Source organism: Puma concolor, chromosome C2, assembly GCF_028749965.1.
Source record: "Puma concolor isolate L17-30 chromosome C2, mPumCon1.1.hap2, whole genome shotgun sequence".
NCBI classification, from domain to species: domain Eukaryota; kingdom Metazoa; phylum Chordata; class Mammalia; order Carnivora; family Felidae; genus Puma; species Puma concolor.
In genome coordinates, this window is record NC_141675.1 from 107,732,990 (window position 1) to 107,758,902 (window position 25,913).

At 37.8% G+C, this 25,913-nt stretch overlaps 2 long non-coding RNA genes across 2 annotated transcripts in view; both read left to right on the top strand.

Annotated features, from left to right (window-relative positions):
* Positions 1 to 5,138, top strand: part of LOC147577480 (uncharacterized) — a 208,358-nt gene extending 203,220 nt beyond the window's left edge. Inside the window, exon 3 of the long non-coding RNA XR_015240335.1 lies at positions 5,095 to 5,138. This is a non-coding gene — a long non-coding RNA (uncharacterized LOC147577480). The remainder of the gene's footprint in view (positions 1 to 5,094) is intronic.
* Positions 5,139 to 5,246: 108 nt separating this feature from the next.
* LOC147577482 (uncharacterized) overlaps positions 5,247 to 25,913 on the top strand; it is a 127,600-nt gene continuing 106,933 nt past the window's right edge. Inside the window, exon 1 of the long non-coding RNA XR_015240334.1 lies at positions 5,247 to 5,314. This is a non-coding gene — a long non-coding RNA (uncharacterized LOC147577482). The remainder of the gene's footprint in view (positions 5,315 to 25,913) is intronic.

The following is a 25,913-nucleotide window of genomic DNA, read 5'->3' on the forward strand; positions in this document are numbered from 1 at the left end:
GATATATTTTATTCTGGAGATAAGAAAATTGGTGCTTAGTGGCCACTATCTGCCAGGTTCTGATCAAAGCATTGGAGAACAAAAGGGAGAGAAATCTTTGCCCTCATGGAGCCTACCTCCTAGTGGGGGAAGACAGCACACGATAAGCATCGTGAATCAGTAAATTATTTAGTAATATGGCTCACTGGAAGGTGAAACATGCTGCGGAGACAAGAAATGGAGCAGAATGCTGGGAAGTGGGGCGGTGTAAACTTTTCTTAACAGTTTATGTTCAATGACTTTAAAACTTTGAAAACTGTTGTATGGAAAGTACCCATATGCTTTACCCAGACCTAGAGTCCTCAATTGTTAAATCTTTCTCTGTCTCAGTGTTCTCTCTTGCAAAGTACTTCCGATTCTTAAGTATGTTCAGGAACCAGTGGCTCCGTTTAGGGTCAAAGAGCTTGTAAGTAAGTGAAAAAAGCAGCAACAGCACACACAAGCCAGCTGAGACAACAGCTCCCTGGAACCAAGGCAAGCTTGCCCAAGGGAGGAAATCCTTCTCATATTTTCTGCTATCGTGAAAACCCATACTGGAAAACCTGGCCAGCTGGTGATCCAAGCTTTTTCAAAACCAATTTAAGATTCTTCGATTCTTCTATTCTTAATAGAGTCTATTAAGAATATTCTTAATATTCTATTAAGAATCGGGGCGCCTGGGTGGCGCAGTCGGTTAAGCGTCCGGCTTCAGCCAGGTCACGATCTTGCGGTCCGTGAGTTCGAGCCCCGCGTCAGGCTCTGGGCTGATGCTGGCTCAGAGCCTGGAGCCTGCTTCCGATTCTGTGTCTCCCTCTCTCTCTGCCCCTCCCCCGTTCATGCTCTGTCTCCCTCTGTCCCAAAAATAAATAAAGGTTGAAAAAAAAAATTTTTTTTTTAAATATTCTATTAAGAATCTATTAGGATTACTTTAATTTCTTTTGTATAAGCTTTAGGTAGAACTCACTTGAGAAAAGGAGGTATTCAATTAGTATTTGTTTTTTTTTTTTAATTTTTTTTTTCCACGTTTTTATTTATTTTTGGGACAGAGAGAGACAGAGCATGAACGGGGGAGGGGCAGAGAGAGAGGGAGACACAGAATCGGAAACAGGCTCCAGGCTCCGAGCCATCAGCCCAGAGCCCCACGCGGGGCTCGAACTCACGGACCGCGAGATCGTGACCTGGTTGAAGCCGGACGCTTAACCGACTGCGCCACCCAGGCGCCCCCAATTAGTATTTGTTAACTGAATGCCTAAATTATAGGAATAATTAATCTTTTATTTTTTTGCTTCTTTACATAAGATATTGTATTAGAAAGGTTCCCCCCCCCCCATTTATATTCTCCAAGTAAAATGAAATACAAAGATATTTCATGCTCCTTAAGTTTTGCGGGCATATATGTAGTATCAAAAGCTAATACATTATTGTCCCTCACTGCTCCTAAAAAAAAAAAAATTATGATCGAGACTCTTTCTTGACCTCACTCCAGTCAGGCTCCTCTGAGCCCTCTTTTTAACAAGGCCTCAATTTGCCTTTTTCCTTGGTCCACTTCTTCCAGTTTTAGCAAGAATCCTGCTAAGACAGTTTAGCGAAAATCCCACACCCTTGGAATATGATAACCCTGGCTGTCTTCAGAATGAATCCCATTAGGTGATTCTAGAAAAACACTTTCCTATCTCTTAATGATTTTCCATCCACTGACCTTTCACCTTGCTCTTTGGCTATAAATCCCTACTTTTCCTTATTGTATTTGGAGTTGAGCTCAATCTCTCTCTCCAATGTAAAACTTCATTGCAGTGGTGCCCCTGAATAAAGCCTGCCTTACTACTTTTTAACAAGTGCCATGCATATTTTTTTCTTTAACAGGAGCCAAGAAAATATGGAAACCGTGGTGTATCATGTCTCCATCTTGGTGACAATACTCATCTTCAGCATTTTGAGGACGCTGAGGAATCCTGAAGTTAATATTTAACCTAGAATTTCCAAAATTTATTTGATCATTATGTCCTTTTGAAATGGAATAGATATATATATATTTTTTTTTTTAATTTTTTTTTCAACGTTTTTTATTTATTTTTGGAACAGAGAGAGACAGAGCATGAACGGGGGAGGGGCAGAGAGAGAGGGAGACACAGAATCGGAAACAGGCTCCAGGCTCCGAGCCATCAGCCCAGAGCCCGACGCGGGGCTCGAACTCACGGACCAAGAGATCGTGACCTGGCTGAAGTCGGACGCTTAACCGACTGCGCCACCCAGGCGCCCCTGGAATAGATATATTTAATTTTTTAATTCTTTTCAGTGTGGGGAGCTGTGTTGCTAGTAGAACTATAGTGCTGGAATCTTGGGGATCAACATTACCTGGGCATCTGTTTGCTGGATGGAGTCTTGGGCTCCAACTCACACTTTCAGAATCAGAATCAGCATTTTAATAAGATTCTCTGGTGATTTATATGCACACTGAATTTAAAAAATAGTTATAAAATGTAGTAAGGAATAGTAGAGATACATGAAGGACAATATGATCTTAAAACTCGCAGGAAGAATAATAGTTTGATCTCATAATTTTCAGTATAATAATGACATATGGAATGATATACACTTTATTATATGTGATTCTGTAATGATAATATTTTATTAATGAGATAACTTGTTTTTTCTGACATGCTTTTCTAAACTTTATTTATTAGGTCATCAGATTTATACTCTTAACACCTTCATTTTTAATCTATATAAATGAAAGTAACATCAGTTACCAATAATTCTCAAATAATTTTTGATAATTTTTATTTTTGAAAAGATCTTTTTCCTGATGACAACTGTTACTGGAGCTAGAATAACTTTCTAATAATTCTTTCAAAATAAAATTTTAGTGTGTCTAGAGCTGATGATTCTTGAGGAATAATTTTTCTAAAAATACTTAACTCAGGGCACCTGGGTGGCTCAGTCAGTTAAGCGTCCAACTCTTGACTTTGGGTCAGGTCATGATCTCATGGTTTGTGAGGCTGGAGCGGAGCCTGCTTGGGATTCTCTGTCTCTCTGCCTCTCCCCTGCTAGTGCTCTCTCTCTCTCTCTTTCTCAAAATAAGTAAATTTAAAAAAAAAAGTAAAAATATTTAACTCCTCAAATGAATCAATTTTATGTAAGTCTAAATTTAATTTTAAATGCAAATTTGCACAGTGGCATTTTAATGTCTTTTTGGCATTTTCTGTAACTTGTAGACATTATACAAAAAAACAAAAGTGACTTTATGATTTGTTTATAATTCAAAATGTCTCTTAATTGTTTCTGACGCTATCTCTTAAATTACAAGAAAGATTAATTTAAAATTTATCTTCTTTGTAAATAATTGGTTCATTCGATGCTTCATATGAAAATAGTGTTCTTTTACCTCAAAAGTGACAATCTTTAAATTCACTTTCTATTTCTGTTTATGGATATTTGTTTTGCAATGTAGTGGTTTTCAAAATGAGAGTCTAAACTCTTTGAAGACTTCTGTTAGCTCTCAGATATTCTTTATTGTAATATTTGTGCACACACTTTTATTTTGTTGTAATTTAAGGACACGGTCGCTGCCTGAGCTCCAGCAGAATATGTGTGCAGGTGTGGTAGGGAAGGGCTGTGGCTGGTGTTCCATCACTGATGTCCCTGCTGCTGCAGCAGCTGCCTTTGCTGCTACCCTTGCCAGCAGTCTGGCTCCAGGGCCCGATCCCAGCCTCCCCATGAGGGTCTGTGATGCCAGGAGCTGGCCTGGACATACACACCACATGGCCAGGTCCCCTGCTTGGACTGCCTGCTGCCCCGTGCTCTCTGGCCTGAGCTTGTGTGTGCACTCAGCACATCTCCTCTGCTTACGTGCATGCTCCATTTGTCCCATTGGACTTCCTTTGCAACCCACAAGTTCAAAATTAAAAGTATGAATAATTTCAAGACCACAAAAGCAGAGTTTTAAACCAAATGTAGGACTCTCGAATGACTACACAGCTTCCACATTCTGTTGCTGGCTCTGTCTCTATGTATGGAATTTATGTTATTTTTATGTTACGTTATGTTTCCGTGTACTGAAATCGTTGAACTTTAATCTGAAGCCTCAGAGAATGCCTAGATCTCAGAGTTAAAGTTGAGAATCTATAGTATTCAAATTTCTCTCTAGAAAGCACTTAAATACTATTTTTCAGTTTTGCTTGGCTTCCTTTTACCCTCCTTTCAACAGTTAACTCGTGTGTGATTTGTAGGCAATAAATACACAAGCATCCCTGGTCATGTGAAAGTCATACTTGTTGATTTATAAATGGTGATGCTTTCAGGAACTTATAGTTGGTGGCTATTTGTGACAATCATTCATTTCTGAGAATTTGGTGACTGTATCTTTTTAAAAATTAATCTTGGAATTTTTACTAAAAGATAGCATTAAACAAGTCATCTATTTTAAACTTAAGACAGTGCATACAGTTGTTAAAAGAGTTAAAGTTCTTCCAAATCAGAGGGACAGTTGTTTGACAGAAACTACTTCCACTTAGGACCCTAGTTTTTAGACACAGATATCTACACATTCATGTCTAAATAAACTGAAAAATAGGGTTAAATAGGTATTGCATCTCATGGTAATTTGATTTTAAATTGTAATTACATATATAAGTAAATGAATAAAATACACTAATGTATCATTTGTGATATAATAGTGGATGGATGTTTGTTGTGTTAGGTATGAATACTTGGGAAAGATTGGCCACAGACATTGTGACATAACATTTTTTAATTAAATGTACCTAAATTGATTAGCTACTATTGTTCAGTACATGAAAAGATAAATGACACATGGCTTCTGTTTTAGAGGAGCTTAAAACTGAGGGGAAAAAAAAGAGACTTGATTAAAAAGGATCATAAATTTACCATAAAGAAGTGAGCATTTGCTGAAACCCCACAAAATTTTACAACCAATAAATCACCTGTGATCTACTTTTTCTCCACCTTACTTTTATACTGCTCCCTGAATGCTAACGAATACAGGGTCCTAGACTTATCTTATGAAAAATCATGACAACTAATGAGATTCACATCAGTGTCTTCTCCATTCCATAGATGCAGAAATGGTGTCCTCTGAGAGATTTAAAAAACATCCTCAGGTAATGTTAGCAAGTAAGTTGCATAATTGAGAAATGAATTCAAAACCAATCTGTTTGACTCCAAAGCCTTATCCACCATGCTGAGCTGTTTTCATGGTGTTTTCTTTGGCATATCACACTCTGAAGATTCAGTCTAGAGCAGATTTTCTCGGCTGTGCCCCAGAGGACTTTTCTGGGTAAGTATTGTAAGGGGAAGGGTCGATGGCAACAAATGGGGGAATGAGAGGGATTTGTGGTCAGATATTTGGCTGCATTCTCCTCCTCCCATTGAAAATTCATAAAATGTATTAGCATGTTCGATGATCTAAGACACCTTACAATACGAAAAGTAAATCAGTTGTGTTTCCTCAGCACTTATACCAAAAAATTGTAAGGAAACAGATGATCATATCCTTGTATAGGAATGACACATATAATTTTGAAGCATCCTATGTTTCTGTATGCCTTGCTCATTTCCAGCTAAACTGTAAAAATACATACATCTGGTAAATTGTGTTTAACTGCAACAATATTTCTTGCATTTATTTGATTGTGTATTCTTCCTTTCCCTAATACCAATTAACATATAATGGAAATATTATTTAATCAAATAGGTTTTGGGGGAAAATGATGTGGAGATATGGTCCAGAGAGAAGATATTTAGCTATTTAGGAGCATTAACCACAACATTATGGACATCTAAATCACTGTCTCATAAGAAAGGCCCAGTTTGTTTGTTTGCTTTCTTGTTGTTATTACTGTGAGGAGAAATGTCTCCTAATTTATAAATAAATTAATGAAAATTACATTTATCTAAAAAGTCATGATATAAATTTGGAAGAGGACTATTTTTACAGAAGATGCCTTTGATTAACTGATCTGTGACACTGTTTGAGTAGTGGGGTAGAATAGTAGAACAATAATACGATGTGTGGGGACATTGTGGTGTGTGTTGGAGACGTGACCTGAAGGGGAAAAGTGTTCAAATTGATTTTTTTTCTTTTAAAGAGATGCAGAATTCCTTTTTTAAAAAATTCTTTTTAAAATCCTTTTTTCAATGTTTATTTATTATTTATTTATTTTTTGAGAGGGAGAGAGAGAGACAGAGAGCAAGCAGGGAAGGGGCAGAGAGAGAGGGAGACACAGAATCAGAAGTAGGCTCCAGGCTCTGAGCTGCCAGCATAGAGCCCTATGTGGGGCTCAAACTCACAGACTGTGAGATCATGACCTGAGCTGTAGTTGGCTGCCCAACCGACTGAGCCACCCAGGCGCCCCAAATTGATTTTTTTTAAAAAGAAGAAAACAAAGAAAGAAAGCAAATACTAGGTTTAAATCTTAAAGATCTAAGTGAAATAAGCCATACAGAGAAAGACAGATACCATATGGTTTCACTCTTATGTGGATCCTGAGAAACTTAACAGGAACCCATGGGGGAGGGGAAGGAAAAAAAAAAAGAGGTTAGAGTGGGAGAGAGCCAAAGCACAAGAGACTGTTAAAAACTGAGAACAAACTGAGGGTTGATGGGGGGTGGGAGGGAGGAGAGGGTGGGTGATGGGTATTGAGGAGGGCACATTTTGGGATGAGCACTGGGTGTTGTATGGAAACCAATTTGACAATAAATTTCATATATAAAAAAAAAAAAAGATCTTCAATCTAAAAAAAAGTACCAATAGGCAATTAAAAGATTCAGTGAAGACAATAAGTAAAAAATAAAAAAAAAAAATACACCTTAATTTTGTAAAAAATATACAAAATGGTAAGAGAATATTAATTGTTTTAATTCACAAGTTTATTTTTTGTAGGCTTGTATTTTTAAAACTACCTTTAAAAACTCAAAAATGTTTATGAATGTGGGGAAAATAAGTATTTAATAGTTGGTATGCCTGCTATATTCCTTCACTTCGCTTGTGTTCCTGACTACTTATCTCATTAATCAATTTAAGCTAGTCATTTCTTTTGAAAACTCATGACACCAAAATGGTATGTTTCTCAAACCCAATTGAAAATTAATGCATACCAAAGATGCCCTGTTGTTTCATTTTGACCTGGCAGTCACCTTTCTTAGAAGAAGGATCAACCCAATTGAATCTTAATAAAGTAGGTCTTTCTTAATACCCCTGTGGTTGTCTTCTCAGCTGGGAATCTACCAAGTGAAGATTTGAAGGGCATGTGTAGGGAATGTTCTGAGAACCCCCAGGATTTAGTAAATAATAAATTTAAAAAAGAGCACTTCTTCTTTAGCAAGTAGCTCATGTATTTGCTGGTGAAGTATCATGCTGGGCACCAGGAGAGGATATGATAGGGGCAGCAGGGCTTGAAACATTTCTATTGCTTTGGTGCCCTGCAGCAATCTTTTGAATGGGACAGGTATTTTGAAAATAACACTTGTCTCAAAGCATCCATAGTCTTTGTAGGAGTATTGGCAGCTTGAAAACTTCCTGACTTGGGTTTCATTACTGGAAAAACATCCAAATGAAACTTCTGTTGAGAGCATATAGCCACAACAGGGGTCCTGATGTAGGTCTCTTTATAATAGAAATGAAGGTAGGCTGCATTTTAGATCTCACTAATTTCCCAACATCTGTTTCTTATTCAGTTTTCTAGATCTGGGATTCTTTTCCATAATGTTAAATGTATATTAACTTTGTAAAATAAGCATGCAAAAGAATATTCCTGTGTGTATTTAATTCGGAAGTAAAAGGCAACATGATGAATGGAGTAGAAAAAATTAATTCAAACAATAATTTTATTGTTTTATTGTAAGGGGAAAATTTAGTGATTAAATTTGAACATACATGCCTCCATATATCCATTCAGAAAGTTATTAGCTCTAAATAAATATCTTCTTTAATCTTGAAAAATAACTAAGTATGCCTTTGAATTGCTTTGAATATTTCCTTATTCCCTCATCACAATTCGTTACAGACACATACTTAGATAAGAATACTTAGATATTCTTAGTGTTCTAAGAACACTTAACATAATACTTCTCAATGCACGGCTCAAGCATCTCAGGAATAGAATGAATCACTCAGTGTACATTGCTCTTCAGTACTTCTTAAAATACAGAGTTCCTCCTGAGATTTATTAAATCAGAATCTAAATGGGGGTTGTGCTCTGGGAACTTTATTCTACAGATTTTCAGCTGGTTTGATGTGAGAAGTTTTGATTATTTCCGCCTTATTGTTGAAATAGAAATATTTTTTTGTACACTAATTCTGAAGGTTTTTATTTATCTTATTTTTATTTTTATGAAAGGTGTACGCATTAGGCTACTCAAGCTGCCGTAACAAAATACCACAGACTGGGTGGCTTAAACAATGAAAATTTATTTTCACATAGTTCCAGAGGCTGAAAAGTTTAAGAGCAAGGTAGCAGTGGGGTTCAGTTTCCGATAAGGACTCTTCCTGGCTTGCAGACAGCCACCTTTTCACTGTCCTTACAAGGCTTTTTCCTTGATTCATGCATGAGGAGAGAGAGTGTGAGCTCTCTGATGTCTCTTCTTATAAAGGATACTAATTCTATTGGATAAGGGTCCTATTCATGATCTCATTTGACCTTAATTACGTCATTAGAAACCCCATCTCTAAATACAGTCACACTGGATGTTAAGGCTTTAACATATGAATTTTGGGGAGATGCAAATATACAGTCAATAAAAATGTACAATGTATTTTGTCAACTATTTAGTTTCTTCCATAAAACTGTAAAAATATAACAGCGAAAAGCATCAGTTCTGTCTATAGAGACAGAACTTGAAGGAAACAGAAACATTATAAATAGTCCTGTTAAACTTTTCCACCTTAAAACAGAAATTGAATTTATAACCTTTCCAGTTTATATATTGTTACTGTTCTAAATACAAAGGATAAGCAATGAAAAAACTTCTGAAATAATATCAGATTTGAGCCAAACCAAAAGGATGTATATCAGCACCCAAATCTTAATCCTAGGTTTGGGTTCAATAGAAAGTCATGGTGAGTAGTGGTGGAGGATGTCTTGTAAAGGATACCTGAAATTTGAGAAGGTGGAGAAAAAGCAAAATACATATAGGATCCAAAAGTGGTGTTTCAAGGAAAAGAGCAAAAGTTCACTGCATGATGATTATATAAATGAGAATGAAAGAAACACAGAGTTGGCTACTGGACCAATGCAGATACTTATCCTGTCTAATATTTGAGTCCTGTTACAAAATAGAATTCCATGCTATCTTTTTATTAAATGGATAAGTAATTATCACAACTTAGTGGCTTACAACAACACCCATTTATGATCTCACAATTTCTGTTAAGTCAGGAGTCTGGGCACAGCTTAGTTATATCCTTTGCTCAGAGTTATACAGGTCTGTAATCAAGCTGCCAGCTGGGCTGCGTTCTCATCTGAAGGCATGACTGGAGATACATATGATTGTATGCTCACTGAGGTTGGCAACAGAATTGATTTCCTTGAGACTGCATGCCTCAGAGACCTGGCTTATTGCTGGCTATTGGTTGTTGACTGTCCTCAGGTCCTGCAGCTCATAGAGGCTTTCCACAAGTTCTTACCACATGGACCTCCTCAACGTGGCTGCTTACTTCAGCGAGTAAGCAAGGAGAGACTCTGGCCCTATTCTGCTAAAATAATCTTACATAATATAACATGATTATAGGAATCAAATCTCATGTAACCTAATGAAGGGAGTGACATCTCATCACTGTTGCTATATTTTATTGATGCAAAGCAAGGGATAGATTTTAGTTTCACTCAAGGGGAGGGACTAATACAAGAACATGACTCACTGGGGGTCACCTTTGGGTGTGTCTGCAATGGATGGTAATATTTACCCACATAGCTCTTTGGAGATTAAGTAAGATTATAGAGAAAGAGTTCCCAGTCCATATTATGTATTACTTATATAGTAGCCATTACTGTATTCCACTGACATTTCTAGTGAAGAAAAGCTTTTTAGACGCATAACTGATTTTTAATTCTGCCTCATCTCATAGATTCCACCCAGAACAACCAATGAGTATGCTAAGCCCACCTTAACAAGTATCACACTTGTTTCTTATGACTAGTTCATGTTAAGATCTCAGTGTGCACTGACTCTCAGGAAAAAAAAAAAAAAAAAAACTAGGAAGAGGGAAAAATAACAAAGTACTTTCCCTTTCTGCTTCCAAGCTCACCACTTGACACACACTTTGATAATGTATCTATATCTCTCTCTCCAACATTCAGGAGAATTATGTTACTCTCTGGATGCTCTGGGACTCACTTAGGCACCTCCTTCATGTCCAATCTTTTTTGAAAAGAAATCTGTTACTATAAAACAAACTAACAACAAACTTTCTTTTACCACTATACCACTCCTTACTCCTGAGAACTGGAAAAGCAAATTTCTTAATATGTTAGCTCTCCCAGGAGACAATAGTAGATATAATACTTGCACACAGAAGCAGAGACTGAGTGTGCCTGGAGTCATATCTCTATCCAGTCAAGCCTCCAGCTGAAAAGGCAGAGGCAATACAGGATTGCAGCCTTATGAGAATCTGAGAGGGGACCCAGGTAAGCCATACCTGGACAAATGAGAAATAGAAACTTGGCTCCTTGTGATAACATTTTAGGCACTATATCTGACTTGTGGGGCAAAATTTTCATCACAGAGATACCTGAATACAACTGTCAAACAATAGAAAACGTCATTCTTCTTTTATTGTTCAATGTAGAGCTTATGTTTCAACATACAAAGCAATTATATAATTTTAAATTGTTCAGTGTATAAGTTGACATTTTTTTTTACAAAAGTAATTTTCTGGGAAAGGAACTCAAAATAATCACTCTTAGAAGGGAAACCAATGGTTTATTACTATCTATACTTTATAAGGCATTTTAAAATATATTCTTCCCATTCTGTAATCATGTATGAAAAATAATTGATTAGCGGTTCTTAAAAGAGTTCTGTGAATTTCTCTTAAGATACTTAAGATGGTCAGATGGCAATTATAAAAACACAAATGCAAATAGGTTTCCTAAATTTAATGTATGTTTTCCAGAGAAAATACATTCTATGTATTTTAATTTGTATCTTACATTCAATGGCCATGAGACTAAACACTCCATAATTATGTAGGTGGCATTGGTAAGGAGAGGTAGATGTTTTTTTGCTCTACCAAAAAGGTCCTTGTATTTAAGGGTTAGGAAAACTGAATTCAAATAGTTTGCAGTGCCCTGTAAATTAAAGATATTGCGGACCAGGTGTTAAATTGAGAGTGTTTATTTCAGCAACTTAGGGACTGGGACACACAAGTGGGTGGGTGAAGCAGCTTTGGCATGTTTAGACACCAATGAGCAGCCCTGTTCACCTGCCAAAGTTCACCTATCAAGCATGAAGTCTCTCTCATCAGACTGTGTTTCTGTGCATGACAGCCAGTGTTCAGGACCTAAGGGGAAAGGGCTTAGCTGAATGCTTTTTCATTATTTGAATCAGCCTCACTGAACTGACTCGATTACTTGTAAAAATAGAAGTATCAATTTGATGAAGATTAAGGCATTTTCCCACGTTTAGTATACATCGGATTATAAGGGTGAAATGGAATGTGGTAAGCAGTATGGATGGTTAGACAGTGAATGGTACTGTGTATGTAAGCTGGAACTCTTCGTGTGACTAACACCTGATAATTTAATTTACACGAAATAGCAAAAGAGTGGTACATAAGCTTCAAACCAGGTCCCGGGACTGGCTACATAATTTTCAGGGAACATTGTGAAATAAACACGTGGTGCCCCTTTTCCAGAAAGTATTAACATTTTCACGATGGCAACAACAGACCATTCAAGCAATCTCAGGGCTCGTCTGAACACGGAGTCCTGTGTGTCTACCAGTTCTTGTACTGGGAAGCTGACCCTGCAAAGGTCACCCCTTCCCCTCTGCAGTCTCCCTAATGTCAGTAGCAGAGCTGTCCCTAGGGTAGAGTAAATGTGTATCTTCATAGCCTTTATAGGGAAGATGGGATCCTAAGAGGCTTGGAAAATGAGACACTGCTGTTGCCTTTGAGTGGTACACAAAACACCTGAGCCTCTTCTGCTGGCCCTGGCTGTCTGGTCTGGACCCGCCAGGTCCGCATACACTGTTCCATATTTTTTCTTCTTTTTACCATTTAACACTTGTTGTAGTCAAAATACACATGGATTTAAATGGTGGCAGGCAAAATGAGTTTTTTTTCCCCTTTCTCTGGGTAGTCTTTTATGCATGGCCCTGGACTTTCATGGAAAATTCTCATTGTTGTTTGTTTCTTGGGAGAGGCTACAAAATCATGTCTTTATGAAAAGTTCTAAGGTGTGGTTATCAACACACCAGCTTTGGAGTCGGACTCGCATAGGTTTTATGACAGTTTCTGCCACTTCCCAGTTTTTGATCTTTGGCTAATCATTTTTCTACACTGAGTCTCTTGTTTGCTAGTATCGATGGCAAGGAAAATACCTATTTCTAAATTAAAAAAAAAATTAATGTTTATTTTATTTTTGAGAAAGAGAACATGAGCAGGGTAGGGGAAGAGACAGAGGGAGACACAGAATGTGAAGCAGGCTCCAGGCTGTCAGCACAGAGCCTGACAAGGGGCTCAGGTCCAAGAGCTGTAAGATCATGATCTGAGCCAAAATTGGACGCTTAACCAACTGAGTCATCCAGATGCCCCCCCCCCCGTTTTTTAATGAATTCTAAATCTTTTTAACCTTTATTCATTTTTGACAGACAGAGAGAGACAGAGTGTGAGTGGGGGAGGGGCAGAGAGAGAGGGAGACACAGAAACTGAAGCAGGCTCCAGGCTCTGAGCTGTCAGCACAGAGCTCAATGTGGGGCTTGAACCCACGGACTGCGAGATCATGCCCTGAGCTGAAGTCGGACACTCAACCAGCTGAGCCACCCAAACACCCAAAATATCTATTTCATAGGGCTGTTGTACACATTAGACGAATAAAACAGAAAGACAAATACCTGGCATATTATAAATATTCAAGAAAATTACTTATTCATCTCTGTATTATTATAATTTCTAATTGTATTTTGCAAAGGATATCAGGTTTTTTTTTTTATCTTGATATAAAGAGTGTCAAACTCAGAAGCATGAAACTGGAGAGGACTTCAAAAATTTTCTGGCTTAGTAGCTCTTAAGTTTGTTGGGATCATAGATCCTTTTGAATTCTGATAAAAGGCAATGGCCTCTCTTTCTCCCCAAAAGTTACACATGCATTTAGCATTGTATTTCAGGGGATTCTTTCACTACCTGAAGCTCATCATTGGAACCTGTGAAGGCAGGTAAAAATGAGTATTTCAAACCTGATACTAGTTTTCATTTCTCAAACAGTGATGGGATTGGATTCTAAATATCCACCTCCCATTATTGAAAGCAAACCCCTTTATAGACTATTCTGCTTCATGAATATGGGTCTATATTTTTGTTTTATTTTGTTTTTTGGTTTTTTTTCATAGAAATGCTGAGCAAAGCCTGGAACTTGACGAGAACATCGGATAAAGATGCAATCAATTTCTTTTATGTAAAAGAAATAACTTCACAGACATCCCTTTTCAGGACTCTATTCCTCTGAGAGACCCCTCAGTGCTGTGAAGTTCTTCCTTTTAAGTTGCTACGTCTGATGTGCCACTGTGCATTACCCTGATGATTTCACACTTGGGCAAAGAAATAGAATAGTAGCTCAGGTTTTGGCAAATTTGGCTCTTTATTAGGACCTAGGTGTTGTCACATTGATCCCTATTTTGTTTTTCCTTTTCTAGCTAATTAATTCTATATTCTTTATTACTTCTTTTACTTTTCTTCCTCTCATATTAGTCTTCGGGCCTAGTTTGCAAATAATTTTTTTAGATGTTTATTTATTTTTGAAAGAGAGAAAGAGAGAGAGACAGAGAGAGAGAGCAAAAGCGCTAGCAGGGGAGGGGCAAAAAGAGAGGGAGAGGGAGGATCTGAAGCAGGTTCTGTGCTGACAGCAGAGGGCCCAATGTGAGGCTCAAACTCACGGACCGTCAGATCATGGCCTGAGCTGAAATGGACGCTTAACAGACAGCCACTCAGGTGCCCCTGCTGATTATCTAATTTTACCTGAACCTACATCTGCTTTGACTGTCCAGCGTTTATTGCAGATTCTTTCTTCCTCTTTGGCTACTTTCACCTCTACTTATTACACTACAAATTTGTGGCAGCGGCATATGGACACATACTTCCCACAAAGACACAATGAAAGTGAAACTAAAAGACAATAGAAAGGCGGAGCGCCATCATATCTTTCAGGCTTGTAGCCTGATTTTCTTTTTGTTCTCCACCTGGTTGCCATTTGACCCACCCAGGTTACTTCTCATTCTTAAGCACGTATTCCAGGGTTTATGTTCACTGCTGGGAGAGACATGTAGAGAGTATGTAGAGATTCACTTCCAAAGAATAAACCCAAAGAGAGCTGTCAAAATTCTCTTTATGGATATTTTGGTTCCGAGTCATTTTTATATTTCTGCTAGCTCTAGATCAGGCTGATGTTGAAAAGTAGTCTATCTTGATTGTTTCCACATTTCTTGCAATGATATTGCAAAGCAAAATTGGGGGGGTTGGAATTGAAGCATCATCTGTCATGTTTAGCCAGGATGAAGTTATATGACATTTAGAGTGCAGGAGCAGAAGAAGTATCTGCCAACCTGGAAGTTTTTAATCCTCATTTCAGAACATTTACAGAGATGCCACACTAATCCCAGAGTGCCAGTACCCTGTCTGCTGCTGACATACCGTCTGCTCTCCTTCATATTGGATGTGATCAGATGTGAACCTCAAAGACTTTTTGGAAGCTAAGCCTTATTTGAGTCCTGAGTCATTAACTTTCACCCAGGCTCATCACATTTTGCCTTGTGCACACCCAAGTTTTGTTTAATAGGGTAGTAATTGACATGTGGCAGGTAAGAAACCATGCAGATAGAAACTTCAATCTAAGTGTGCATTTCTGCAGGGTCATAGAACTTCGTCAGAGTTGCTCAGGTTTTCATTACTTAGCATGTTTGTTTAATATGCCTATATTTATTTTTAAAAGTTGTGTGTGAGCTTGCTCATTTTTTTAATTGCCTCTCCTCTTAGTAATAAAAAGGAAAAATGCTTCTCATGTGAGAATTATCGTCATGGGAACAGACACTAACAGAAGGCCTTGTCATAGTGACCTCAAGAGAAAGCAGAACAGGATCCTATCTATGTTTTTGGAGTTGATGGAATAGTAGATGGGAATCGTTGTGCTAAAATAAGTCCCAACATACAGGAGTACTGATGCATAGGGGCACTTGTACCCCAATGTTTATAGCAGCACTCTCAACAATAGCCAAATTGTGGAAAGAGCCTAAATGTCCATCAACTGATGAATGGATAAAGAAATTGTGGTTTATATACACAATGGAGTACTACGTGGCAATGAGAAAGAATGAAATATGGCCTTCTGTAGCAACGTGGATGGGACTGGAGAGTGTGATGCTAAGTGAAATAAGCCATACAGAGAAAGACAGATACCATATGGTTTCACTCTTATGTGGATCCTGAGAAACTTAACAGAAACCCATGGGGGAGGGGAAGGAAAAAAAAATGAGGTTAGAGTGGGAGAGAGCCAAAGCATAAGAGACTCTTAAAAACTGAGAACTGAGGGTTGATGGGGGGGTGGGAGGGAGAGGAGGGTAGGTGATGGGCATTGAAGAAGGCATCTTTTGGGATGAGCACTGGGTGTTGTATGGAAACCAATTTGACAATAAATTTCATATATTAAAAAAATAAAATAAAATAAAATAAGTCCCAACAGCTTGTCATTTCACTGTTACAGATTCACTCCTTTGGTATAAACATTTTTCATTGTCAAAATTGTAGCTATTAAATTGCAATTTATCTTAGAAAATATTAGGCAATTTCTGTTAATCCTCCAGTTGAATGCCAGTTAAGCACCCAATTCTGTAAGAACATGGCATGGAATGGGTGTCGAAATGATGAGAGCTGGAGGGCAAAGCTGTTCTGAAAATTAAAGGTGTAGGAGACAAAAGTCAACTGCTTCCTGATTTGTTAAAATTAGCCTCTACTCTTAACTGTGGTACTTCAGTCAGAGACGGTGATGAGATGCACAAAACTGACCAGCCTCAATCTGTGCATTTAAATTTCTGATAATGTTTGAAGAATGTTTGGATCCTTAACAAATTAAATAAGCTCAAAAAGTACTCTTAGAGCTCTCCCCAGTGTACACAGCCCTTCCACAATTACAATTTTATTTAATTCTCATTATAAGCCAGTATACATGTAAAACACGTGTTAATTTCACTGTCATCTGCAGAAGAATCCTTGGGGCTGCACACAGCAAGTATACGTGAACATAGGCAAGTACTTTGAAGAGAAGCTAGGTTCAGGAACTGAGCTACAAATAGATAAAATGACTTATCCATGGTTACATCTGAGATGTCTACGTGAAACGTGCATTTTTGTCTTTATTAGTTTTAGTTTACGTTTCTTAAAATGTATGAATCATTTACGACAACTTCATCACTCTGACTGTATTTGAGCATGTAATTTAAAATATTTCTAATAATATTTTAGGTATTTCGCTGGGATGGATTTTCTTTTTTTTTTTTTAATTTTTTTTTTTAATGTTTATTTATTTTTGAGACAGAGAGAGAGAGACAGAGCATGAATGGGGGAGGGGCAGAGAGAGAGGGAGACACAGAATCGGAAGCAGGCTCCAGGCTCTGAGCCACCAGCCCAGAGCCCGACGCGGGGCTTGAACTCACGAACTGTGAGATCGTGACCTGAGCTGAAGTCGGACGCTCAACCGACTGAGCCACCCAGGCGCCCCTGGATTTTCTATTATAAGTCAATAAGGGAGAAGGAAGCATGACAATGTTATTGTTAAAATCGAGAAATGGCACATAAGGGATTTCTTTTTGGCAGAGTAGTCTTCATGATTCCATCGTTATGTTGCTTCTAAGAATATATCCCTGGACAGAATAATCTTAATGTTACTTAAGCCTTAGGGGTATCAGGTATATCTATTTTTCTAAATTTGTTTTTGTTGGAACATGAGGAGAGGAATGATATGCTTATGATTCGAACATTTTCTGAATCAAAAATACCATTATGTAACCAGACCTACATTATTTTAAATTATTTTTTAAATACAAAAATTTATACAAAGATGGAAATCTTTGTGTCATGTTGTCATGTTCAGCTTTATATTTAATGAATCTCATTTACAGGAATAAATAAAATCGCATGAGATTGGGGTTGTCCAGGAATATTTAGCACAAATGACTGTTATTTATTGGAGTACTGTTTCTGAACTGTGACAGAATGAAGAAAGTTAATTTAGAAAAAAATAATAAGGATAATGTAATATTACTGTCTTTTATCTACATTGTTTTCTTACAAAATCTAAGCATTTTAGAAAGTAATCTTATGGTACAGAATCCAAACTCCCACTAAAAACAATCAATGAAATTCAATTATTCCTTTCATATTTGCATGGTTACATAGTCTCCCAGTTTCTCTAATATGAAACATCTAATGATGCTTTGTTAATTACCACCCGTTCCTCACAGGAGTTTGGCTATTCCAAGCCAACAATGCTTGAATGGCTGGAACACACAAACTTCTCAGAAGTTGACTGTAAAATTCTGTGTGAAAGGCTAAACTGTTGTATCCCTGAGGCCTTTCAAAGACATTTGAAGGGCTCTGATATTTTGTGAACAAGTGTTAAAATGTGCTATACACAAGGGCAATGATAAACAATTAGTAAGCCTTAACTTTTGATGAATTTGTGCTAAATAGGTTCACCTGTTCTTTTGAATAGACCGAGGCCTTAGGAGAATATAAGAGGAAAAAACTCTTATATAAATCTATTATTTTAAGAACGGTTGTTGGGGGTGCCTGGGTGGTTCAAGTTGGTTAAAATTGTCTGGCTCTGTCATTTCAGCTCCGTCATGATCTAGCTGACAGTGCAGAGCCTGCTTGGAATTCTCTCTCTCTCTCTCTCTCTCTCTCTCTCTCTCTCTCTCTCTCCCTCTGCCCCTCCCCTGCTTGCAGTCTCTATCTCTGTCTCTCAAAATCAATAAACTTTTAAAAAAAATTAAAAAGAATGGTTGTCAATTGGAAAAGCATCCTCTTATTTTTTATTTAAAAGCATTCACTTTAGTTCTTGGAGCAGAATTATAAGATGAATGGTATCAGCCACTGCACTAGGTGTTCCAGGAGGGGCCGTGCCTGGGAAACATCTCAGGCAAAATGCAGTGGGCTAACCATAAGCTGGTTAGAGATTTTTCATGGCTGCTAGACTGCGTTGTTTTTAAAGACAGAGTGGTAGATGGTGTATTGGTATTGGGAAGTCAGTAGGTTTAAGAGTCTATAGCCATTAAAATTTAGAAGACCAGATTTGGAGTCTAGGCGTTGTATCTCACAAACATAACGTAGAACAGTTCGCTAACTCTTTCTAAGCTTCATTTTCATCTTTTCTGCATTCATACCTGTGCTATTTAGGGTAGCTCAAGGATGAGGTATGTTGCCATCCAGGTACCTCAGGTCTGGGAATTTGTTTCACTAATTTATTGCTGTATAACGTATCATCCCCAAATTTATTGTCTTAACAACCATCCCGGTTATTTCTTATGATTCTGTGGGTTGACATAATGAGTTTGCTTCTGGTCTGCCCTAGACCATTCGTGTTGTATCTAGCTCTGAGATTGACTAGGGGCAGTGAGCCTTGGTGCTCAGTTTTCCTCCTCAGGGACTTTCCATGGAGCTAGCTTAGGCTTTCTCACTGCCTATTGGTCTTAAGCAGTGTTCCAATAAGGAGGATGTTAAGAATGTGAACATGGGGGCTACAAAGCTAAAAAAGTGTAACGTTGGAAGCCCTGCAGTGTTCCTTTCACTGCATTTTATTGGGCAAAGCAAGTCACAAGGCTAGCCCACATTCAAGGGGTTAAAAATCAGACCCATCACTTGATGAGAGAAGTGGTTAAGTCTCATTGTAGAAGGTGTGCAATATGGAAGATATTAGTATGACTGTATTTGGAAATTATCTAGCAAAGAAGGCGAGTGCTAAAGATGGGGCTTGGGCGCAGGATGGTGCTGAGGGACACAGACTGGTAATAGTAACCCTCCCTGCAAAGGAATCCCAGTGAGTGATCCAAGTGAAATATCCCAAGTTCATGCCCAGGCAGGACATGATAAATCTTGGTTAAGGGCACAGACTCCAGAAGGAAAACAACTTTGAGGTTAAAATCTAGCTCACTATTTCCTGACTAAGTGATTAAGCTCATCTGTGGCTCAATTTCCTCACCTATAAAATGAAAAGAATAACATTTTCTGTCTCATACGGTGGTTATTTTGAAGATTAAATAATTACTATATGTGAACATCTTAGAATAGTTCCTGTTAAATGGTAGAAACTTCAAGAAGTATTTATTGTTATTATTATTAAAATATACCTAGGGAGCCTGGGTGGCTCAGTCGTTAAACATCTGTCATCAGCTCAAGTCATGATCTCACTGTTGGTGAGGGTCAAGTCCCACACTGGGTGAGCCTGTGCTCCACTTTGGGTGAGCTCGTGCCCCGCTTCTGGTGAGCTCCAGCCCCACTTCAGGTAAAAACACAGGCCCCAGATGAGCCCTGCTTCTCTCTCTCTCTCTCTCTCTCTACCCTTTGCTCACTTGTGTCCTCTCTCTAAAAAATAAAAATAAAAATAAAAAATAAATAAAATGAAGTAAATAGGGGCACCTGGGTGGCTCATTCGGTTCAGTATCTGACTTTAGCTCAGGTCATGATTTCATGGTTTGTGGGTTCAAGCCCCGCATTGGGCTCTGTGCTGACAGTGTGGAGCCTGCCTCAGATTCTGTGTCTCCATCTCTCTCTCTCTCTCCTACCCTTCCTGCTCATGCTCTGTCTCTCTAAAAAAAATAAACATTAATTTAAAAAAAATATATCTACGTGCACTCTGTGTTGGGGGTGGGGCTGCTGTTGTGAAGTTAGAGAAATTTTAGTCATAACTAAAATTGGGAAGTCAAGAGACATCCATTTCAGGAATTTATATTTTTCAGGGATCTAGCAGGGGAGTGCATGAAGGAGACACACAACGAAAAGGAGCCAGTGTCTTAAAGGAGATCTGACAAGAGGTAGGGGACGTGTTCCTGTCTGGGGTATAAAGCAGAACCCTGATTTGAGGCCAAGAAGTACAAAGCCAAACAAGCAGGACAAAGTAAGAGAGGGGAACCCAATCACATGCACACATTTATGAAAGGGGCCAAATGTTGGATGGAGCTTTGTAGGAACAGGTTATCTTGGGTTGTCCTCAGACTGAAACTCTATTTATGCATGAGTGAATCTTAGGATACCGGGGCACCCACATATCTTGGCTAAATCACTTAGCCTAGAATACACCACTTAATTCTAGCCTCCAATAAAATATAATTTTACTTTTCTCTACTGTTGATTAGCTTAGAGATTGACTCAGCCCTGTTCTATGACTGGCGACCATGAGTGGATTCAGCCCTGGATGCTGGGATGTAGGGAGCATGTAGGGAGAGGGGCTGTATGCAGGGGCTGTGACAAAAGCCTGACAGCCTACCTCATTGGGTGGTTATCATGATCAATGTAAACAATGTATGTAAAAGAACTTTGTAAATCACTATCATCAAACATGTCTCCTGGGGCCAATGATTTTTCTTCTTAAAATAAATGTATTTGTCAAACTGTCAAACTAAACTTCCAGAGATGGAATCCATGATGTCATTTGTGAGGGCTGAGGTCAGTGACAGGCAGTCTAAGGCAAGCAGGGTAGCTTAAATTGCAACAGTGTCTATAGACAGAGTGCGGACTTAAGCAATCATGATGGAAAAGGTGGTGAATGTTACTAGAAGATCAGCACCCTGAATGTGTGGGTGGATACCTCACTAGAATGTGCAGTGGAAATCTGACAGCAAATCCCATGATGAGGTTTATAATCCCTCTGCCCTGGTTTTAAGCAGTATTTCTGATGTGGATGGATGAAGGCTCACAGGTGTGTGCTGAGCCTCAGAATAAATTCTGCAGGTGCTGGTGATTGCAGTAAAGGTCTAAGTCCCTTTAGAGAGTACTCACCATCTGAACAAATGAAATGATTTTGAATGCTTCTGCTTGCTACAGGGAAATGTATAAAAAGATGGCATGAATTCATGACATCTTTGGACAGCTTTTAAAAAGAGACCTGGGCCAAGAAAATTATTCTCCAAAAGCCTGCTAAATGTTTGTAATGGAAACAAATATATTCCTTAATATAAGTAACATTAATTCTATTTTAAATATATGATATGAGAGCAATGAGGTTTGTGATCACCCTGACTATGCTTCAACTTTGGGGTGAATTGTGTAACTAGTAATCTGGCAAGGATGACATCACTGTATTGTTTTAAAATGGAAACTTCTGAAATTGACTTTTTGTTCATTTTATCTATTGTATTATACTGTATTGAGAAATAGTTAAGAATGTCCTATCAAATTACTGACTTCCTCCATAAGAAAATATGAACTTACTTAATAAAATAAATTTTAGGTAAAGGTGAGAGCACTATACAGTTGAGACTATTCAAAAGACTGATTCTCCTCCTGTTTGTTGATCTTCACTTCTCCATATAGCAAGTACCAAGAGAATGATCCCTCGAATATAATCACTCCTAGGTAAACTTAAATAATATTCTAGATATGAGTTGAGGTGAAAAGTTAACCAGTTGCATGATTCTTTTCCCAAAAAGCACCATTAATTCAGATACAATCTCTTCCAATTTTGGAATTACAGCATATGTTCAGGTTCATCTTTATAATTGCAGCATTTATAATAGTTGTTCCAAAAGCATGTTTTTTTTCCCCCATAACTCTCCAAGTTCATGGGATGTCTCCACAAGAGTCAGATGTTTAACTCCTGATGGCTTTGGGGAACAGAAAATTGAAATGCCAAAACAAAGGGTGATGAGCAAGAAGCAGAAATTAACCGTTGATGAGGTGGCAAGAGTGAAAAAGGGTGGGAGTGAGAAGGATTCTGAAAGGAATCACTGAACTTTAATAAGATGATGAAAAGGCATCCTGACAGGAAAGAAAAGGTTCATGAACCATTCTTCTGGGTTATACAATAAAGTAAGCTCAGGAAACATTCATTTTTCTAGAAAAAAACCCTGGTACATTTCCACTGAACTGAAAATTATATCCTTTCCATCATTATATTATTGTCCTAAAATAAGGGTACTTTTTTCCTATGCCCCAATGTTAAATTAGACTAAGTTTAAATTATGAAAAGAGTATTTTTCAGATTTAATGGCCTCCTATGAAAAATTATAAACCACTTAAATGCTAAAATTCAAATCAGAAGAGCCTTAACAAGATTTGTGTCTCCTGTAAACCACAGTGCAATCAATAGAAAAACAAATTCATAAAGATTAAGCCCTGTACCTTATTTCTTTAGAAGCACATAATTCAAGTGCCTTATCCACTTTTAACAAAATACTTAAAAAACAAAAAACTCTTTTTGCCTTTATGGAATACAATCAAGACAAAATGTAGTCTATGGTATGTCTCCATACCAGGTCAAATAATCTCATATTGAACGGTTTCTCTTCCCAGGCCTTATTTATCTCCTATAGTAAGCACACTGTCCTCACTATGGATCAGGCACTTGTCTTAGTGCAGTGCTAATATAACTCGTTAAATCCTCATACTATCTCTATGAAATAGATATTATTAGCATCCCCATTTTATAGATCAAGAAACTGAGGCTAGGTTAAGAAAGGTTAAGTAATTGCTCGAGTTCATGCAACCCAAAAGTAGTAGAACAAGAGTAGTAGAACAAGATCCAAGGATCTTGGATTCAGAGTCCATGCTCTTAAGCCATGATATTCTGATGAAGTAGGTCATAGAAAATATGCCTTAATAGAAATGTAACCAGAGAACGCCACTGATTAGGTAGGACTCCTAAATGCCAGAGAAAATCCCAACTATTCTTTGCCTATTTCATTTCTATTTGTATTTTCTATGGTCACTTTAAACTCACAGGTTCCAAACTTGAAATCATTATCATCCCTCCCCAATGTGTTCCTTTTATACACCTTGAATTAGATGACGAATCACCAGCTATTCAGTACCTTAGGTAAAATCTAGGAATTATTCCAGAATTCTGCTCATGCTCAATGTCTACATATAATTACTCATCAAATCTTGCTCTTTAAGTGTTCTCAAAACTGGCTTCTCTCTATGGCATGGCCACTGTTATTGCCACTTTTCAGGCATTGCCTTCTTACTACAATTACATTGTCTCCTTAGCAGTCTCTTTGTTTCTAAATATCTTTCATTCTAGCCATCCTCTATACTATGGCTAAAGTAACCCTTTAAAAACGTTTATCTTGGGGCTTCGGGTCTGTAGGACTCTTGATTTCCACTCAGGTCATAATCCCAGGGTGGTGGGATTGAACCCTGCATCTTGATCCACATTGAGTGTGGAGCCCGCTTAAGATTCTCTCTCTCTGTCTATTGCTGCCCTTCCCCCCCCCACCCCGCCCCTTGCTCTCTCTCTCAAAAAAACAAAAAAAGTTTATCTGATCATTTTTCTCTTTCAGTGAAGAGATCATACTTTATGACATAAAAATATTAAGCATTATACAGTTTTTAGACTCATGTCTTTGCAGATGCTATTCCTTCTGCTTAGGAAGTCCTTCTTGCTACTTGTCCTCCTGGAAAACTCAGGTAAGTCTCCAATAAATGTCCATCTGATGTGTTCAGCAGGACTGCTGTAGCCTGGGAGAATTAGTTGTGCCTTTATGCCACATCTGTGCTTTGTGCAGGCTTCTGTTGTTCCTTTTAACACAACTTACTGAAACTATTTTATTTTTTACGTTCCACGCTAGACTCTGAGTTCCTTAAGAAGACAGCAATTAACGGGAGGCCAATAAATGTTAGTTCAATAAATTTGTTTTGAATTTTTATTCTAGCTTGTTGCACTTTTAAAGATTTTATCCTGTCAGGAGATGGAGAAATGTGAGAAATAGTACATCCTGACACTCAGTGATGGCTAAGACATCACAGATTGGAAAATATGAGAGGAATACAATGCTTCATTTATTTTTTTTAAGTTTATTTCATTATTTATTTTTGAGAAAGGATAGAGACAGAGTGGGAGAGGGGCAGAGAGAGAGAGAGGGAGAGAGGGAGAATCCCAAGAAGGCTCCACACTGTCAGTACAGAGCCCGATGCAGGGCTCAGTCTCACGAACGATGAGATCATGACCTGAGCTGAATCAAGAGTCAGATGCTTAATCAACTGAGCCACCCAAGTGCCCCTTTGTTTTTGTTTTTATCTTGTGATCTCTATTAACAGATGTTTCAAGAGAGTTTTAGAAAAAAGAAAAGCATGGAAAAAGTTTTCCTAAGTAGGAGGAATTATTTTCTTGATAATTCTGTCATATTATTTTCTTTGCTTCTGATATATTAATATTTATTCTGATGACTTATGTACATTTACTGACCATTATATTCTTCTTTATTTTCTGTTGTATTTATCTATTACTGCATAAAAAATCATTCCAATAACTAGTGGCTTAAAGCAACAATCATTTATTTTTCTCAGGAATCTAATTTATTCAGGGCAAATGAAATGGAATGGCGGGACGAGTGGTGTCTGATCCACAGTTTCTGGGATGACTGGAACACTGACAGGTAGAACAAATAGGGCTACAGTGGCAACTTTCTCACTTTTTATAGTCTCAGGATCTCCAGGATATTTCTATGTATTCCATGTATTCTTTCTACCATGGTGGTTTCAAGACACTCAGACTTCATGCATCACAGTTCAGGGCTCTATAAATAAATATTCCTAGAAAGCAAGGTCTTTTATGACCCAACTTCAGAAATTGTTAAGATGAAGTAATGAATCTTCTGCCATATTATATTGGTTCACACATGGTAAGCCTCAATTCTTTGAAGAAGTGGTCTACATGAAGGTATGAAAGCCAGGGGCAAAGATCACTTGGGGATAATCTGGGAGCCAGATAACCACATTTCTATGGCCTTCCCCCTCTTTTCTGTATTTAGTCTTCTCTTCATCCTCTTCTCCCCACCCACCACTTTTGGTATGATTCATATACAGTAGAATTTGGAAAAAGGTATACAGTGATGTAATCACCACTATAATCAATGATATTCCACCATTCAGAGCATTCCCACGTGCCTGTTTATAGTCTCTTATCTCCCCACTTCAAGAACCTAACAACTAGGAATCTATTTTTCGGTTTCCATAGTTGTACCTCTACAGATGTCAAAGAATGGAAGGACTTCATCATAGTGTTGCACATTTTATTGTTGAGTAGTATTCTATCATATACCGTATTTTTTTCATTCATCCATCTGTTGAAGAACATTTAGATTATTTTCTAGATCTTGGTGATTATTTAAAAAGTTACTAAAGTGAAGAGATCATGTAGCAAATATCTAAAAATGTGGAAGAGGCTTTGGAATTGGGTGATAGCTACAGGTTAGAAGAAATTTAAGGGAAATTCTAGAAAAAGCCTAGATTACCTTGAAAGGAATGTTGGTAAAATATAGATGTTAAAGTTGATTCTGGTGAGAGCTCCCAAAGTAAAGTGGAGAGCTCTAGAGAAAACTTCTATTGTCTTAGAGAATACATATATCATCAAAACCAGGATGTTGACAGAAATATGTACATTAAAATGCTATTCTGGTGAGATCTCAGATGGATATGAAATACATGTTACTGGAATCTGGAGGAAAGGCATTTTGTT